The following is an 18,376-nucleotide window of genomic DNA, read 5'->3' as shown; positions in this document are numbered from 1 at the left end:
GTGTTGCTGGGCCACCACCCAAATCTGATGGAAGGTACTTCTCACTACTGAGGCCACTTGATCCTCAAGCAACAATAATGGATCCAGGAATACCCCCAAACTATGAGCCTGCTACTTCAGAGGGAGTGTAACCTCATCAAGAGCAGGCCACATCCCTTCCATCCAGTCTAGGAAACCACTCACTAACAGTGCCTCAGTAGTGACTGGATTGAGCTTTAGTTTATTGGTTCTCATCCAGTCCATTACTGAGCAAGCTACACTTAGAGATGTAAAGGAGAGATAGAATTGTGTATAATCACCATCTTTATTTATAAATATATTTATATACTGCTGTTTCATGTAGATGTTAAATAAGATGTGGGATAAAATCAAACCCTGCTGAACCCCACACTGAAGGCTCCACAGGGCTGCACCACCCTCTGACAGCAACCATCCAAGTAGGACCAGAACCACGTGCCATCCACCCCCAGGAAACTCCTCCTCCTTGAAGCAGGACTGGAGGGCCTACATCTGGTGCTGAGCCAACAAGACAGGTTAGGGATGCTGTTGGTGTCCCACCCACTCTGCTGCCCAGCAGCTTCCCTGTCCAGGCTGGCTGAGGTGATTTTCAGCATAGAGAAGCCCAGGATAGTGGTCCTAGGTGACATCAACTTCCACCCTGAGGATGCCTTGGGTTGAGCTTGGGGTTTAATGGTCTCCATGGCAACCATGGGGCTGTCTCAGATGAATGTCAGCCTGACACATGGAGCAGAGCACACCTTCAATCTGGTCTTTGCTTCAAGTGGGGAAGAGGGTGGCCTGGAAGTAGGAAGGTGTAGTATTGTCTTGCAATGACTAGTCCCACCTGCAGGGACGGGGGACCACTTAGGATGATCCACCTTTGGCTGATGGATTATAATGGATTTCTGATGGCTCTGAGGGATTTTCCAGGGGATACAGGAAGTGATCCTGTCAAGGTTCTTGTTTCATTGTGGAATAGCAAGATGTGTAGGGCCATTGACATGATTGCTCCTGAGGGTCCTCCCCAGTGCCATCAAGATTGCATTTCTCCACGATATTCTGAGGAGCTGCGGTTGATGAAGCAGGCTGGATGAATATTTTTGTACAAATGGAAAAAAAATCTTGCCCCAAAGCCAACTGAACACATGTTTACTCCTACACCTTTGCCTTTTGCTTTTGCATCGTTCTCCATGGGACGTTCCTAGTGGGTAAAAAGATTGATGCAGAGGATGCAGGAGAAATTTTCTTTCTCTTTTTCTAGACTCCTTATCTCTTCTGACTTCTGACTTTTAATTAAGCATCAGGAGAGAGAGTGGGGAGAGACAGAGTGAATCAGCAAGCTCTCAAGCCTGTAACTTCCAGTAGACTTCAACAGAAGTCTAGTCGAGAGCTCTTTCCGCTCTCTTGTTCCTTTACAAGCTTATTATTTGCCAAAATCCACCCTAGCCTGGAGAGGAACACTGGTCGAGCTCAGAACAAGAAGGGGAGGAGACATCTCCCTATTCCCACCATCACTGCTATCATTGTCACAACTGGAGCCAAGTTACCAGGCACCCAGGGCTTGAACTACACTATCCTTGATTCTAAGTGAGTGCCTTACAGCCCCTGCTTTATTTGCTTGGCCATGTGGCTCCGGCGTTACCAGCGGCCGTTGAAACCTCCTCTATGAAGTGAATGAGTGACTCAGTGGATTGAGTGCAGCAGGATTAAGCTTGAACAGTGGACCCCCTTCAGCTGTGTCTCCCCCACCCCTGGTCCAGCTGCTCCCTTTCAGAAGGAACTGCTAAAACTGGAAGCTTGATAGTATTATCGGAAAGACAAATTTGGACATTACTTGTGTACAGCTGACAGAAAGGAGGTCCCAAATAGTTATTTTAATCTGAAAAGAACTGCCAGTAGTTCAACTGGTTAAGAGTTTTTATGTGCTGTTTTGTTCTGAAGTATTGAGATTTTTAGGCTTGTTAGAGGAACTGTGATAATTTAATAAATAATAATAATAATAATAATAATAATAAATTTAATTTCTTCGTCGCCTATCTGGCCGATGGCCACTCTAGGCGACTTACAAATATGTTAGAATACAATTGATAAAATATAATAATACAATGTAAAAACAATACATCTGCAGCAACAATATTAAAACTGGGCAGGAGGCATTACAGTTATAACAATTAACCCTCCCCGGATACCCCGAAGGCCTGCTGAAAGAGCCAGGTCTTTAAGGCTTTCCGAAACACATTTAGGGAAGAGGCGTGCCGGAGATCTTATGGGAGGGAGTTCCAAAGAGTGGGGGCCGCCACTGAGAATGCCCTCTCTCTAGTACCCGCCAATCTGGCTGTTTTTGTTGGCGGGATTGAGAGAAGGCCCTGTGTGGCCGATCTTGTCGGGCGGCATAATTGGTGGCGTTGAAGGCGCTCCGTGAGATAAACTGGGCCGAAACCGTGTAGGGATTTAAAGGTCAATACCAACACCTTGAATTGGGCTCGGAAAACAACTGGTAGCCAGTGTAGGTCGAACAACACTGGTGTGATGTGATCTCGGCGGCGACTATTCGTAAGTAGTCGAGCCGCCACATTTTGTATCAGTTGTAATTTCCGGACCGTTTTCAAGGGTAACCCCACGTAGAGCGCATTACAGTAGTCCAAACGAGAGGTGACCAGGGCGTGTACCACTAGTGGGAGCTGGTGAACAGGAAGGTAGGGTTGCAGCCTTCGTATAAGGTGTAGTTGGTACCAGGCTGCCCGGCTCACTGCCGAAATCTGAGCCTCCATGGACAGCCTGGAATCAAGCACAACCCCAAGGCTGCGGACCTGGTCCTTTAGGGGTAGACTCACCCCATTGAACTTCAGGTCAATGTCGCCCAACCTTCTCTTGTCCCCCACAAGTAGTACCTCGGTCTTATCAGGGTTCAACTTCAGCTTGCTCCTTCCCATCCATCCACTCACGGATTCCAGGCACTTGGACAAGGTCTCCACAGCCAACTCTGGTGAAGATTTAAACGAGAGATAGAGCTGAGTGTCATCCGCATATTGATGACACTGCAGCCCAAATCTCCTGATGATTGCCCCCAGCGGCTTCATATAGATGTTAAATAGCATGGGAGAGAGGATAGAGTTAATTTAATTATTGCTAGCTTCTTTTTTCTTTTATGATAATTGGTAAGATAGAAAGGGAAAGTTTTTAACTCTGAGAAATAGGAAGAGGCAGTGCACAGAATGTCCGTGCTCTAAACAGGGACGGTTAGACTCCTTTTTTCCCCTTGTTAGACCTGCTGAGGCCCCTGTAGTTTCTTTCTCTAACAGATTTGCTGTTTTATCTTCAGATTTTGATTCTGATATGTCTTCTAAAGATACGATCACCACTCCTGTTAAGAGGCTTCTCGAATATATTACAGATAAAGGTAAAGATGGCCCTGGTGACATAGGCAACTCAGGGGTTTCAATTGAACACAGCCACCTTTTAATCTCCAGAACTATTCAGTCTTTATACAAAGACATCCATGAGCGAAAGGAAATGGTTTATAAACTGCATCTTCTTTTGGGGCCTACTGAATCTGCCAAACAATCAAACTTGGAGGGCCCCAACACTGCTGGTAGAAAGGAAACATCAGGACAAGGTACTACTCCTTCTACAAGTCTTATTTTAGTCAGGAACCAGGTAGTTCTGTCCTTATCTGTAAGGCTCCATGGGGTATGGCATAACAGGTCTTCATTACTCTCAGACCTTGCTTTCCATCTTCCTTTTCCTGCCTTGATTTGATTCAATTAACCCACCTTCCTTCATGCCCAGGTTTTAAAAGGATCCTTCTGGTGTTTAATACCCCCCAGCTCCTCCTTTGTCTTGTGATCCAAGGAATCACTAGCTGTGGCTGGGATATTCCCTAAACGAGCGTTTAGGACTGAGGGTACTCTCCCCTTGTTTTGCAACCATGCCACCTCCTCAAGTCAGTCTAAATCTGCAGATCATTTTCACCATAATTCTACCTCAAAGCTTGAACCTTTATATAAGTTACAACAGGATAATGGGTTGCCATCTCACCCAGTGGGAGGTTTCAGCAGTTCTGAGGGTTTTATGCCCTACATGAGAGAGTTTCTAGGATATCCAGAGCCAGTGAAGGAGGATCTTTTGAGGTCCTTTGGAAATCTTTCAAATTAAAAGCAGGAGGCTATTTTAGGCCAGCTTGAAATTCTAAAAAGCAAATTAGTCTCTCTAAAGGGAATAAATCTACGAAATAACTCTCCTCAGGCTGAGCTACCCTTAACAACATTCCCTCCTGCTGGAAACATTAAACAAGCTGCTCCTTCAATCGCCTCACCCTTACATCCCATTTCAGTTGGAGGAATGTCCTTACCTCCTGCGGCTACAGATGGCAATTTTAACCAATCTCCTACAAACACCCATCCTTTTGAGATAGACTGGACTAGGAAACCTTTGCATACTCCAACTACTACTACTACTACTAGGAACTGGATAACTGTGTGGTAAGTCCCAGACTATGGTCTGAAGGCACATCAGGCCAGCTCCCTGCTAAAGCTAAGCAGGGTCAGGTCTGTTCAGTGCCTGGATGGGAGATTGCCTGGGAACCATACATAAGCTGCCTTGGGTTTCAATCATGAAAAGAAAGGTGGGGTTAGAAATGTAATAAATAAATAAATAATTGGAACCACACAAACTTGGTTCACCCAATTCTGATGGGGCTGTCAATCCAACTATGCCTGACTTACATTCTTTGGAGTTGTCAAAGGACAACTGTTGCATTTTTGGTGATTCAGAGCAGACTCTTGATTGTATTGTTCCTTGCCCATGACTAAACCTTTTATCTTGAAATGTGGCAGGCTGGCATAGTAAGTGTAATGATACTGATTTTAAAACCTTTTTAACTAAATTTAAAATAATTTGTTTACAAGAGACATGGCTATTGGAGAGTTTTCCCCAGGTTCATGGCTATAGATCCTTTCTCTATCCTGCCACCAGAAAACACAATTATGGATGAGGTATGGGTGGGCTAGCTACTCTGATCTCTGTTGACATCAGAGGTTCTATATCAGTATTACCTGGCTCCTATTGTAGAGATGCCTTTCTTCCAGTCCTGATAGAACTTCCCAATAGGACAACTTTAGTCTGTCTTAATACATATTTTCCTCCCTCCAACTTACCTAACTCTTTAGATCTGTTGGCTCCATTTGATAATCTCTTGAGCTTCATTAGCTTCAATCACCCTACAGCAAGCCTTCTTATCGTGGGTAACCTGAATGCTAGGATTGGGAATGCTTCTATTAAGTTTCCATTATCAGGATAGATGGATTGGGAAGATTTTTTCCCTTTGGGACATCTCTCTAGGGATAGACACCTCAATCATCGTGGGAAGCATCTACTTAAGCTTATTTTCAATCATAATCTTGTTATAATTAATGGAACTTTTGGGGACAAGTCTAGAGGCAACTTTACTTACATCAGTAACTTGGGGGCAAGCACATTGATTATTTTATTGATAGCCCTTCTCCCCTTGTCTCTATAAAAATGGATATTCTAGAACACACATAAAGTTACCATTATCCCCTTATCCTTTTGTCAGATTTTAACACTGGTTCTCAGTCAGCTCCCAGTCATAATTGGAATGGAAAAGTTCTGGGGTCTAGAAGACTGAGATGGTCTCAGTCTCTTTCTCAGTCTTTGACTAATCTTTTGACAGCCAAAGAACTATTATCATTTCGTTCTTATTGCCTTTGGGAGAATACACTCCCTTATGTATCAACAGATTGCAGACTACCTAAAACCTTTTTTTAACTTCATCTTGTACACCATACCAGAATTTCAAATCATTCTCCTCATGGTTTGATAAGGACTGTCACATTGCTAAGAGACTTTTGGCTAAACTCTCCAGGCAACAGCTAAAATTTAAAACAGAAGTAGCTACCCAACAATTTATTGAATTTAGATCATTTTACAAACACCTCATATGTTCAAAAAAGCATGAATACAACAGAACTCAGTGGGAGGCCTTGGGCCAAGCTGCCATAGAAAACAATGAGCGTAATTCCTGGGATGTTGTTGCACATGGCCTGGTTGAGGCAAGAGGGATGATTGAGGCTCAGATTCCAGTCGATGACTGGACCAATCATTTTACTAAATTATATAACTCTTTATCAGTTTCCTCCCCTTTTGTAGATCATAGAACTCTACCTGATTGGGACCCAGAAACCCCTTATACAGTTAAATCCCTGATTGATTTGATTAAGCTCAATAAGGCCCTGGGTGAAGATTTTCTGCCACCAGAATTTTTTTAATCATTTCCTAACTGGTGGGCCCCTGTTCTTGCTAAATTGTTTACTGAGATTAATCTGACTGGTCTAATTCCTTCTGGCTGGAAACTATCTATATCCTGTTTTCAAAAAGGGTAACCCTTCTCTTCCCCAGAACAGACCGATTAGTCTGCTGGATATCTCTTCTAAAATATATGTTTCCTTTTTACTTAACAAGCTACAGGAGTGGGTCTCTTCCAATTCTATTTTGTGTGAAGAGCAAGCTGGTTTTAGGAACTCTTTCTCCACCATTGATCATTGCTATATTTTGTTCCATCTTATTGAGAAAACCTTGAAAAACAATTCAAGACTCTATGCAGTTTTTTTGACCACTCATCAGCTTTTGACTCAACTGACAGAAACCGCTTGTGGTCCAAACTGCATGCTCTTGATAGGGATGCTAGGCTGTTGATGCTGCTCCAAAGTTTGCATCTAGATACCATAGCTAAAATCAGAGTTGGTAGGACTGGCCTTTTATCTGACCCTGTCCCAAGTAAGAAGAGTGTCAAACAGGGATGTGTTCTGCCCCTCCCCCCTTTTTTTTAGCCTTTATATAAATGATCTGGTCAAACTGCTTGGAAATTTGGATGCATGCCCTCCAGCTATAGAAAATAGGAAGGTCAGTATTCTCTTATATGTAGATGACATGGTTATATTATCCTTAACAAGGGGTGGCCTGAACAAGCAGATGGATTTGTTGGCTAAATATTGTCAGGAGGAACAGCTCGTTATCAGCTTCTCAAAAACTAAAGTGGTTGTATTTGGTAAGAGATCTATATTCAGTTGGTCAATTGTTATTTTTAACAGACTAAATCATTTTGCTATTTAGGCGTCCATTCTGCAGCAAACTCCTGTTGGAAAGTTCACATGGACACTATTGCTGCTAAAGCAAGACGTCTTGCTAGCGCTATTCTGAAATTCTTTTACGCCAAGGGTGGGAAACTGGTTGTTGCAGCCCTAAAAAGTTTTTGGCAAAGGTTCTCCCTTCTATGTTATATGGTGTAGAGCTTTGGGGTCTTAGCCACTCATTAATTCATGAGCGGGAGAAGGTTCAATGCTCTTTTTAAAATAAGGTTTTGGGCCTACTTGTTGGTACCCCTGCTGCTCATGTTCGTGCAGAAGTGGGTTGGCCTTCAGTCCAGGCCAGAATACAGGTTCGACTCCTAAATTTTCACAACAGAATATGAGCTTTACCACCCTCCCACTTGGTCTCCATAGCTTATGACTCGCCTTTAAATGCCCAAAAGCTGCTTTACAGACACTTGTTAGAGAATTTGATAGTTAACTGTTTAAAGTACAGTTAAAGTTGTTTGTGTACCGGAGAGCTTCTTCAGCTGATATGCTAATTATCCATTCTTCGAGATTTTCCAGGCTATACTCATGTTTTAAAACAGAACACCAGAAAGCTAATTATTTAGAGGTAATTACTTTAGCTCCATGCAGAACTGCTTTTACTGAGTTAAGGTTTAATGCCATGCCCTCTGCCTTTCTCAATGGTCGTTATAAAAAACCTCCCTTAGAACACCAGTTTTGTGTGTTTTGTACAACAGCTATAGAGGATGTCGTTCATTATGTTACCCAGTGTCCTTTAGATAAAGATCCTCATGAGAAATATCTGTCTAGTCATAGGAAAATTTGTTTCACCCAGTGAGTTTGTGTGTTTTTTATCGGACAAAGACATATATATATCTCATTACGTGTTTCCTTATTTGCCCTGGCAGCTAGGAATTTAAGAGCTAAATTTGTGTCTAGCTTTGAATGATCTATGTTTGTAATGGCATATTGATAAACAAATAAAACAATTATGGTAACTGAGCACGTTAGGACACATAATTATGCCTATCATGCGGTGATGAAGGCAGCAAAGCAGTCATACTTTACTGCCTCCATCACATTCTCAAGGAGTCTTCCAGCAGAGGTGTTCCATATGGTCCAGAAATTAGCTACTCCAGACTTGGGGGTGGGGACTGATCATTGGAACACATGGGGACTAGCTGCAAGCCGTTTGCGAGATACTTTGAGAATAAAGTCAGTCAACTCTGTAGTGACTTGGATGCTATTTAACATCTATCTGAAGCCATTTAGATTTACATTTATTTATTTCGGTCACAGACCAGCCCATTTAGAATACAGCAAACAGATCAATATAATATAAAATAAAATACATATGAAAGGATAAAAACTCTCAGACCCCATAAGAAACTTGATAAGATAATATAAAGCCATTTGCATCAGTCATTAGGAGTTTTGGAACATAGTGTCAGCAATGCACTGATGATACACAGCTCTTCTTCTCTATAACATCGGAATCAGGAGAGGTTGTGCAAGCCCTGGACCAGGGCCTGAATGCAATGATGGACTGGATGAAGTACAACCCCATCCAATACAGGTTAAACACTGCTTGCATGGTCAACAGATCCCCACCCAGCAGTACATGCATTTTGTCTCAACTAAGGTCCAGTTTCTTACCCCTCATCCCACCCATTACTGACTCCGTCCCTATTCAGGACATGCACAAAATAATGTTGGGTGTCATCTACATATTGCTTATAATTTGCCCAAATCCCTGGGCAACCTCTCCCAGAAGTTTCATGTAAACACTAAAGAAGGATGGGAAATAAAACAGAAGCCTTCTGAACCACATAGCATACATGCCATGGTGTCTATTTATTTACTTATTTAATTACTTAATTATTAATTATCAGATTTTTATATCTAATAATTATATAAAAAACACAGAGTCATAAAATACATTCAAAATACAATAAATCAACAGAGCAAAGGCAGAATAAGAAAAATCAGATAATAAAACCTCTCAGATTATAAAAGCCCAGGAAAATAAAAAGCGCCTGCAGAGCAGTACCTGAACAGCAGTGTCAAAACACCACATTCTTCAATCTGCCACTCAGATGTGGAATGTAGGCCTCCTAACTCCCACTCTAAGCAGCTGATCCAGAAGAATACCAACTGAAAGTTGCTGAAAGGTCCAGGAAAATCAACAGGTTGTATTTTCCTTCTCTCCAAAATTGGGCTGGAAATCAAAATGAAAGGGTCCAGATTATAATCAGCATCATCCAGGAGTGCATTTAACTAAACTGTCACCTCAGACTCAAGCACCTTGCCCAAGTAGGATAGATTTGCCAGGGGCTGATGACTGAATAAATCAGAAGGGCCAGAGATAATTTCTTTAGGAGTGCTTTGACAGCCATTTCCTTCAAGGTGGCTAGGGTCTTCATCACCTCTGCTCTCCAGTTCATGAGAAGGAATACCGCCTTTTCATTCTTCTTTGGTCTGACATTTCCTAGACATTGCTGTGTACAGTTCTAGGCACCACAGTTTAAAAAGGATATTGACAAACTGTCCAAAGGAGGGAACAAAGAGGACGAGAGGCCTAGAAACCAAGTCCAAGAGGAAAGATTGAAAGAGTTGGGTACAGTTAACCTGAAGAAGAGACAATTAAAAGGTGATATGATAGCCAGATATTTGAAGGCTGTCAAACAGATGATGGAGAAAATTTATTTTCTGTTGCTCCAAAGTCGGGGTCGACCTTATATATGATACATGGTGTCAGGTGCAGAAAAGTTCACCTTGGAAGATGGTGGACTGCTGGAGTAGTGGATTTCCCTTCCAACACAATGATTATATGAAGTCATCTCTATATAAGCTGGGGAACATTAATAAAACTTAGTCAATCGAATGTAGAGATGTACCTTTGAGGGTTTTATTCATATTTGTTTGCAGTGTCCAAAACTACAGGTATATGGCAACTGATAATTAATCTAGTTAAACATAATAACTGATACTCAAAAGCGGGAAAGGGGAACAGCAGGGCAGAGAAACAGTGCAAGACTTCAGTGCAAACCCATTATTCAAATTCTTGTCTAATGAAATCTAAGCTTCCCCCTCCCTGCTATGGAAACCGAGAATGTAGAGTGTAAAAATGACAGATCATGTAATCTGATATGTGGACTGGTTTGCCATATGCAATTTGCTACACCAAACAGCAGCAAAATACTACTGAGACACAGTTTGTTTCCAAGACTGAATGAATGTAAACTGTGAAATGGTGGTGCCTCCTTCTTAATCTGTAGGGCAATTCTGTGTGTGAATAATAAGGAATGTTCATTTTCCTTCACAAAGAAAAAAAAAGATTGGCTTTGGATTGCATCCAGCAGCATATCTGAAACCAGCAACCCCTCCTCAACTGCATCATAGCAGACAATGTAACACTTATTCAGTGGTAAAGGCCAAAATAAAAAGACAACTGATTGCTTATTTTACCTTCCTTTTTTCTATGGAATTCTTCCCAGCCACAGTCAGGAATATGTTTTTAAGGTGAGTTTGAATTACAAAGACTTAATTTCCATTTTGAAATAAACTTATCTTGAAACAAAGGCTCTTTTGATTGCACACATATGGAGGCTTTCATACAGCCACATCTTCAAAACACATAGGGGCAGCAGACGCCGGGCTCATATTACAGGCAACCTGAGGTGATGTGGCCCTCCCCACATTTTTAGGTTCTCCTTCATTTTTTTCTTTAAAAGCTCTAGAAGAAGATGAAGCATCCACCTTAAGGCTGAACCAAACTGCTAACAGGACTCAACACTGACCCAGAGCTTGGAAAAGTTACTTTTTTGAACTACAACTCCCATCAGCCCCAGCCAGCATGGCCACTTTTCCAAGCTCTGCACTGACCCCTCCACTAGAAACATCACCATCTCTATTCTAATCTCTCTGCCACATAACATGAAAGTTGGCATGCTAAATTGTGACATTTGGTTGGGCCTAATAAATATTTTAATCTTTGTTCCCGAAATATCAGGAAGGATGCACACAGTTCTAATAGTAAATTTGTTTTAGTTATTCCAAGACTAAAAAACAACTCTGAAATTTTCGAGTGTGTTGTCAGCAGGGTTCGAATCCCCACATAGCCATGAAGCTCGCTGGGTAACCTTGGGCCAGTCACTGCCTCTCAGCCTCGGAGGAAGGCAATGGTAAACCCCCTCTGGATACCACTTACCATGTAAGCCCACTTACCATGTAAGGGTTGCCATACGTCGGAATCGACTTGAAGGCAGTCCATTTCCATTTTTGTCAGCAATGTGCTGATGATATACAGCTCTATTTCTCCTTTACATCTGCAAGTGTAGCAGTGGATGTGCTAGGCCAGAAATGTGTCTGTTCGCTCAAGCGTTTGGCTCTTAACCTGGAGGATATTAGGCATATCTGTGGCCTCCTCCCCCCCCCATTTTTAGTGGGGTGGGCCAAGCTGGATCTGCCCCTTTATATATATATATATATATATATATATATAGACGTGCTTTTCTGTTTTATTTCATTCTGATTTTTATACTTGATTGTAATGTTTGTTTCACTTTGTGCCATTTTTGTGTGAAAAAGGTAACTAATAAATGCAAATAATGATAATTATTGCAAATAGTGATAATTACCAACAGTGTAGGCCTTCAAGAGGCAGCTGGACAGCCACCTGTTGGGTATGCTTTAAGTTGGTTTCCTGTATTGAGCAAGGGGTTCGATTCAATGGCCCTATAGGCCCCCTCCAATGCTGCTATTCTATGAGTCTTTGATAATAATACTAACAACAACCCTCCCCCAAAGGGAGGAATGACATGGTGCCAATGCATGTATGAAGTCATGAGTGAACACTCACTAGCCAGGCAAAACTAGCCAGATAATAAGAGAAAAGGCATTTAGTATTTCATTTCATTTCATTCCATATAGGAATGGCTTTCCATAAAGCATCCTGAAGTGATTTCACAATAAAACCAAAAGCCAAAACATATATGTGTGATTGATTTTATGAAGAATTTGTTCCAGGAGTCTAGCCTACATTTAATGCTACCACAGATTTTAGTTTTGCACAAAAAAGATAGGGGATACTCTGGAAGGGTGGCTAGGACTTGTTTTGGCTACATATGTGCACAGTGGTCCAAGGTATTAAGCTCTCCTGCCTATTTTAGTTTCAGCACCCTCTTATCTCCAAGCCTCCTGGTACACTGGGACATAAATCAATAGGTCTTGTGGGGTTTGGGGGCCACCAGGCCATAGTAGGCAGCTGGTACCACGCATGTAAGTGAAGACATATAGAGCTCTGGTCAGCTGACCTGTATTGGGGGCTTTTCTCCTCTGCAAAGCAATTCTTGAAAAAAACTGTATTTAATTACTCTAAAATCTGTATTTTCTTTCTTTTTGCTATGAAATCAGCTGTTGCTTCTTCTGCAGTTACTGTTGCTGCTGCTGCTGCTGTCATAATTCTAGTACCTGGAGTTATCCAGTGAAGTTGAATGGTGGGAGACTCAGGACAGACAACAAGTATTACATAGTTAAGCTATGGAATTTGCTCCCACAAGACGTACCGATTGCTACCAACTTGCAGGGCCAGTTCTAAAGGGTGGCCAGGTGGGGCACTGGCCCAAGGGCCCCTGGAGCTACAGGGAGCCCTCTGCTCTCCTTCCTCAATTTGCGGAAGCATCCACGGACCGCCATCCCCCCGCTATCCCCCCGCTTTACCTACCTTTCCATTGTTTTTTGCGGCGCGCAGATTTGCCATCAATTAAGATGGCAGCCAAGGTTTCCTTAAGGGGCTGAAGCCTCTGCCGCCATCTTGGCTGATGGCACGCATGCATGCTACACACGCGCATTGCTGCCATCAACAAAGATGGTGGCAGAGGCTTCAGCCCCTTAGGGAAACCTCAGCCACCATCTTGATTGAAGGCAAACCTGCGCGCGCCGCAAAAAACAAGGGAAAGGTAGGTGAAGCGTGGGGATAGCGGGGGGATGGCGGGTGGTGCGGAAGCTCCTGTCTTGCAGTCTGCAGATGCTTAAGTTCCGTGGATTGCAGAGGGGGAGTGGAGGGGCCCAGGACAGGCTGGTGCACAAGGGCCCCGGCATGCCTGGGGCCAGCCCTGCCAACTTGGATGGCTTTAAAAGAGAATTAGACAAATTCATGATGGCTATGTCCTGCCTCCTTTGTCACAGACAGTATGCCTCTGAATACATGTTTCTGGGAATCACAAGTAGGGGAAGTGATGTTGCCCTCAAGTCCTGCATTGAGCAGGGGGTTGGACTTGATGGCCTTATAGGCCCCTTCCAACTCTACTACTGTGTTGCACGCCTCCCCCAATCTCTGAGCGGTGAGATTTCAGGGGTCCCTGTGCTCCTCCAGGGTATGGTTTCCTTTGGGAAGAAAGTCAGCGGAGACTGCGGTGTCTTTATGAAATATGGTTTATTTATTTACACACATTCCAACCTGAGCTCAAGGATGGAGGGGTTCAATGCATCAGCAGTCTAATATCCAGCTTTTCCATCTGGGTTGCAGGAGGCACCCCAAAGGCCATGGTGCAGAGAGCCAGTCTCTCTCTGCCTGCCTTCCAGTTCCCAGCAATTCTCTCGACACAACTCAAACTACAAGCCTCTGCTGGGCTCTCATTTATTTCAGCATAATGTATTTAAAACACAGTACTTATATCATGCTTTTCAACTTTTTGAGAAAAAAAGTCCTCAGTGTGGCTTACAAAACCTGACAATCTAACCATAATGCCAACTTGTGTAAAATATTGTGCAAAACCTGTATTAGCAGAAAGCAGAAAGCAGCACTAAGAATACTATTTTAATACTGTTATGTTAAAATATCATCTCTCAAATGCTTGGGGAAATAAATATGTCTCCAGTTTATCACCTACAAGAAAATATAGTTGGAGCTATACAAGTATCCATGGGAATTCCAGAAATGAGATGCTGCCACAGAAAAGGCCCCATCCCTAGTTGCCATGGAAGGCAGGGATGCTCAGACATGTGACTCTGATGCTGATGTTAGAGAATAGGCAAGTTCCTATGACAGCAGGCAGTCCATCAAATTTCCCAAGCCATTCAGTAGGGAACCCCAGGCACAGGGGCAGAATGCAGCTCTCTAGGCCTCTCTTGGAGCTCTTCCTAGGAGCTGCCCCTCCCTGTGCCACACCTCTCCCCAGCCCTGCTCTTGCCTGTCTGGAATGTGTCCTTGAACTGTGATTATACAGCCACAAGAGCGGCTGTATACTATAGCCAGCATGGATTTTTCGCATTCCACAGTGTTAAATTGAAAATACCCCCATGCCATTCTGATGCTTCCCATAAGCTCATTTCAAAACAAAACCTTACAAAACTTATAGTCCTGAACTCAGAAACGCTTGCTTAACAACCCTCTAAGTTTTCATGGCAATACACACAACAGTCAGAGAGAATCGAGAGTTCAAAGTGAAAAACAAGAGAAAAAAACCTCAGACCCTGTTGGACTTTTTTCTGTCAGTGGTCTCATAATTTATTGAAATTAATTAAAAATCACCCATGTTCACAGAGTACCTATAATCCTATTAATGACCTTGCCCCATACTCTGACCTTCATCTTCTGCAGTTTAAAAGTTAAAAAAATGTCTGGCTGATATTTAATTAATTTAATAAATTTTGGCTTGAACCCAATGAGAGTGTTGGGCATGCTCAGTAAGAACCAACTGTCAGTGTTCTAAAAGCCAGACTCACAGCTGTCTGGCTTGATTAATCAGGTGGCCACACCCATGCCAGACATTTATTTCGCTTTAGATAGTTGTGGCTTCCCCCAAAGAATCCTGGGAAGTGTAGTTTGTGAAGGGTGCTGAGAGTTGTTAGGAGACTTCTATTCCCCTGACAGAGCTCCAGTGACCAGAGTGATTTAGCAGTCAGCCCCTCTTCTGGGGATTGTAGCTCTGTGCAGGGAATAGGGCCTCTCCTAGCAAATCTCAGTGCCCTTCATAAACTACACTTCCAGGATTCTTTGGGGGAAGCCATGACTGTCTAAAGTGACACAAAGGTCTGGTGTGGATGTGGCCAATGACAGCTTTGGTTTAAATTTGGGTGAGAGAGTACATGTGTCTGCTGTAGAATAAAAAGGTGGGGAAAACCCTGAAAAACAACAATACTGTTCACAATGTTTTTCTTTTGGAAAGGAAAGGGACTTTCCCTCTGCCCAGTGCCCACCCACCCACCTAATCTCTTCCCCTTCCCCTTCCCCTTCCTCCCTTTTCCCCTCCTCCCCCTCCCTGCCTCTCTCCCAAGTCAGCTTCACCTATCCTAAGCATGATTGTAGAGGAGTAAATCTGATTGAACTCAGCAAGCATGCAAACGATCAAACCTGCCCTCCACTCCTCCTCCCTCCTATCCCCTCCCTTTTGCCCCTTCCCCCCTTCCTTTGCCCTTCCTCCCCTTCCAATCCCCCATCCCCTCCCTTCCTCCTTCCCTCTCCTGTCCCCTCCCCTCCTCCATGGTCTGTTTTATCTATCCTAAGCATGATTGCATGGGAGTAAATCCCACTGAACTGAGTAAGCATGCAAATAATCAAAGCTCCTCTCCTCCCATTCCCACCTGCTCCCATCCCACTCCTCCCCTCTTCTCTTCCTACTCTTCACCCTCCTCCTTCCCTCCCCCTGTGCGTCATCCTCCTCCCCTTCCCATCCCCCCCCCATGGTCAGTTTCACCTATCCTAAGCGTGACTGCAGGGGAGTAAATCCTATTGTACTCAATAAGCATGCAAATGATCAATCAATTTTCAGCAAACTTGCACAGAATCCCATTTCTTACCTCCCGGATTAAAAAGCAGAGAAATTCACTAATACACACACAAAAACCTTGTGGTTTAAGAACATACCTACAGCCAACAGATATTTCTATCAAATTTTAAAAAGCAGGGAAATTGGGCAGCTATAGTGAATGCACCAGGGGAGCAGGAGACCTGACCTCCTCTCTGAGATATTGTACTGCCCTACAAATTTGTCAAAATGCAAACACAATTTGGGTTGGTCTTTCACAGTCCAATCTACTTTCTGTATCGTTTGGAAGAATATGCCTCTGAGCATATGGTGAGTGGTGGCAACAGGGGTGTAGTTGTCCAGGGTCATGGGGGGTCTTAAACCCCTTACTTTTTTGGAGCAGGGTCCTGGCTGGGTCCCTATGTCTCCAGCAACCTACGAGCCTATTCAGCATAAAAGCAGAGTGTATTAGGCAGTGAGAAGAGTCTTCTAACATGCTTCCGTGTCCTTCCTGCTGATTGGAGAGAAAGGAGGTAAGTCAGCCATTGAGAAGACTCTTCTCATTAGCTAATACTTTCCCCTTTCATGCTGATTGACTCCTAGGGACATCTCCAAGGATCTCATTCTCAACCCAGCAGCAAAAAAAGGGGGGAGGGGTGTGGCTGTGACTATAATGAAGGGACCCCACACTTCTGCATTTGCCACTACATTATAGGGTGGCAACACCTGCAATCAGCCCAAATAACAGAAACAAGACATATGCTGTGCTGATCATGTTTTAGCAAGGAGGAAGCAACATTATTAAGATAGTTGATATAGTTCAGATAGTCACTTTAAATATGTTTGATTTACTTTGCAATTTTAGTGAAGTTTCCTAAATCATTTTCTTTTGCTTCTGTTTCTGTGAATATGTGAAGTACAGCAACACTGCAAAATTTACACTAAGCAAACCCCCAAAACAATTGTGGAATAATGGCACTGACTATTCTGCAGAATAGTCTCCAGTGGACATGAGGAATGTCTCCATTTGCACAAAATAAAACAGTGGGAGGTGAAACATATTCTAGAAAATTTCTGGGTGTGCTCTTTGTTTTTAATTGACCATGCCCACCTTGCCTTAAGTGAAGTATTTTAAGCATAGCAGGCTGAAAACATGCATCCTGGTTAGGCCAAGTTTGTTTTTCCAATAGCTGGATTTATTGCTTACATGGCAACATATTGTAATCAGTCTGATTTTACATCAAACTAGTTCCAGATTCAACTGTTAATGCACCCAAAATAGAAATAGAACTTAACCTCCAATTTGAAACACAAAAGGCTGTCTTCGCCATCATATGACACTGACCAATAAAAAGGCTTTGAAATTAATAAAAATAAATTTGACACATTTCTAGGATGAATAATGAAAGAAATATAATTTTCTAGGTTAGATTCTCTGTAGAAACATTAGTAACACAGGAAAGAAGCAAAGTAAGAAGAACACCAACAAATACACAAAAATGTAATTCTCCATCTTTGGAGATGGCAGGTGTTGCCACCACTTACCATATGCTCAGAGGCACACGTTGGACTGTGAAAGACCAACCCAGATTGTGTTTGCATTTTGACAAATTTGTAGGGCAGTACAATATCTCAGAGAGGAGGTCAAGTCTCCTGCTCCCCTGGTGCACAATACTACACTATTGTTGCCCAATTTCCCTGCTTTTTAAAGTTTGATAGAAATATCTGTTGGCTATAGGTATGTTGTTAAATCACAAGGATTTTTTTGCCTAATCGTGAATCATTTCTGGATGGAGATGTGTGTCTGTCTGTCTGTGTTGATTTAAAACCTCTGACTATTATATGACTGGAATGGATCCTAATGTACAAAAGAAACAGTCACGTGCATTGCTTTGGCCAATTTGTCTCTGTCCCTTCCTACTATTAGCATATGGCCCCTGGAAGGTTCCCCATGAGGGAATGTGGCCCTTGAGCTTAAAAATATTCAACACTCCTGTTTTAGAGGCAGAGGGGTATCAAAAGAAGCATTTTGCATTGAACCTGAAAATGGAAGCAACTGAAGATTTCTGAGTATTTGTGAAGTAAATTCACATGGGCACATCCTAATTAGCAATCTTGCTGCCATATTCTAAACAAGCAGAAAGACAGCCTGTGTACAATGTGCTGCAATAATGTAACCAGGATGTAATCAGGGCATGAGTATCTATGGAAAAGCTATCTCTAAGGTCATCTCCAGAAAGAGCTGCAGTTGGTGTATTGTTAATTGGTACTTTTTCCTACAAAAGGTGTCTGGGCATCCAAAGTAGGGACTGGATCTAGCAGCACCACTAAACTCCAATCCTGATCACTAATTCAGCCTCATTCAGAACAGGATAAACACCACTTGTGTAGTCCAATGGATCACAACCAACAGCACCTCAATTTTTCCTGGACTGAGCTTCAGGTTATTAGCCTTTATCCAGCAGACTACTGATTCCATAACATTTTCCCTTTTTTGCCTGGCTGAGCTGT

This window comes from Rhineura floridana, chromosome 1 (genome assembly GCF_030035675.1).
Source record: "Rhineura floridana isolate rRhiFlo1 chromosome 1, rRhiFlo1.hap2, whole genome shotgun sequence".
Taxonomy (NCBI): domain Eukaryota; kingdom Metazoa; phylum Chordata; class Lepidosauria; order Squamata; family Rhineuridae; genus Rhineura; species Rhineura floridana.
The sequence above is the reverse complement of the archived record's forward strand: the minus strand, read 5'-3'. Positions refer to the sequence as shown.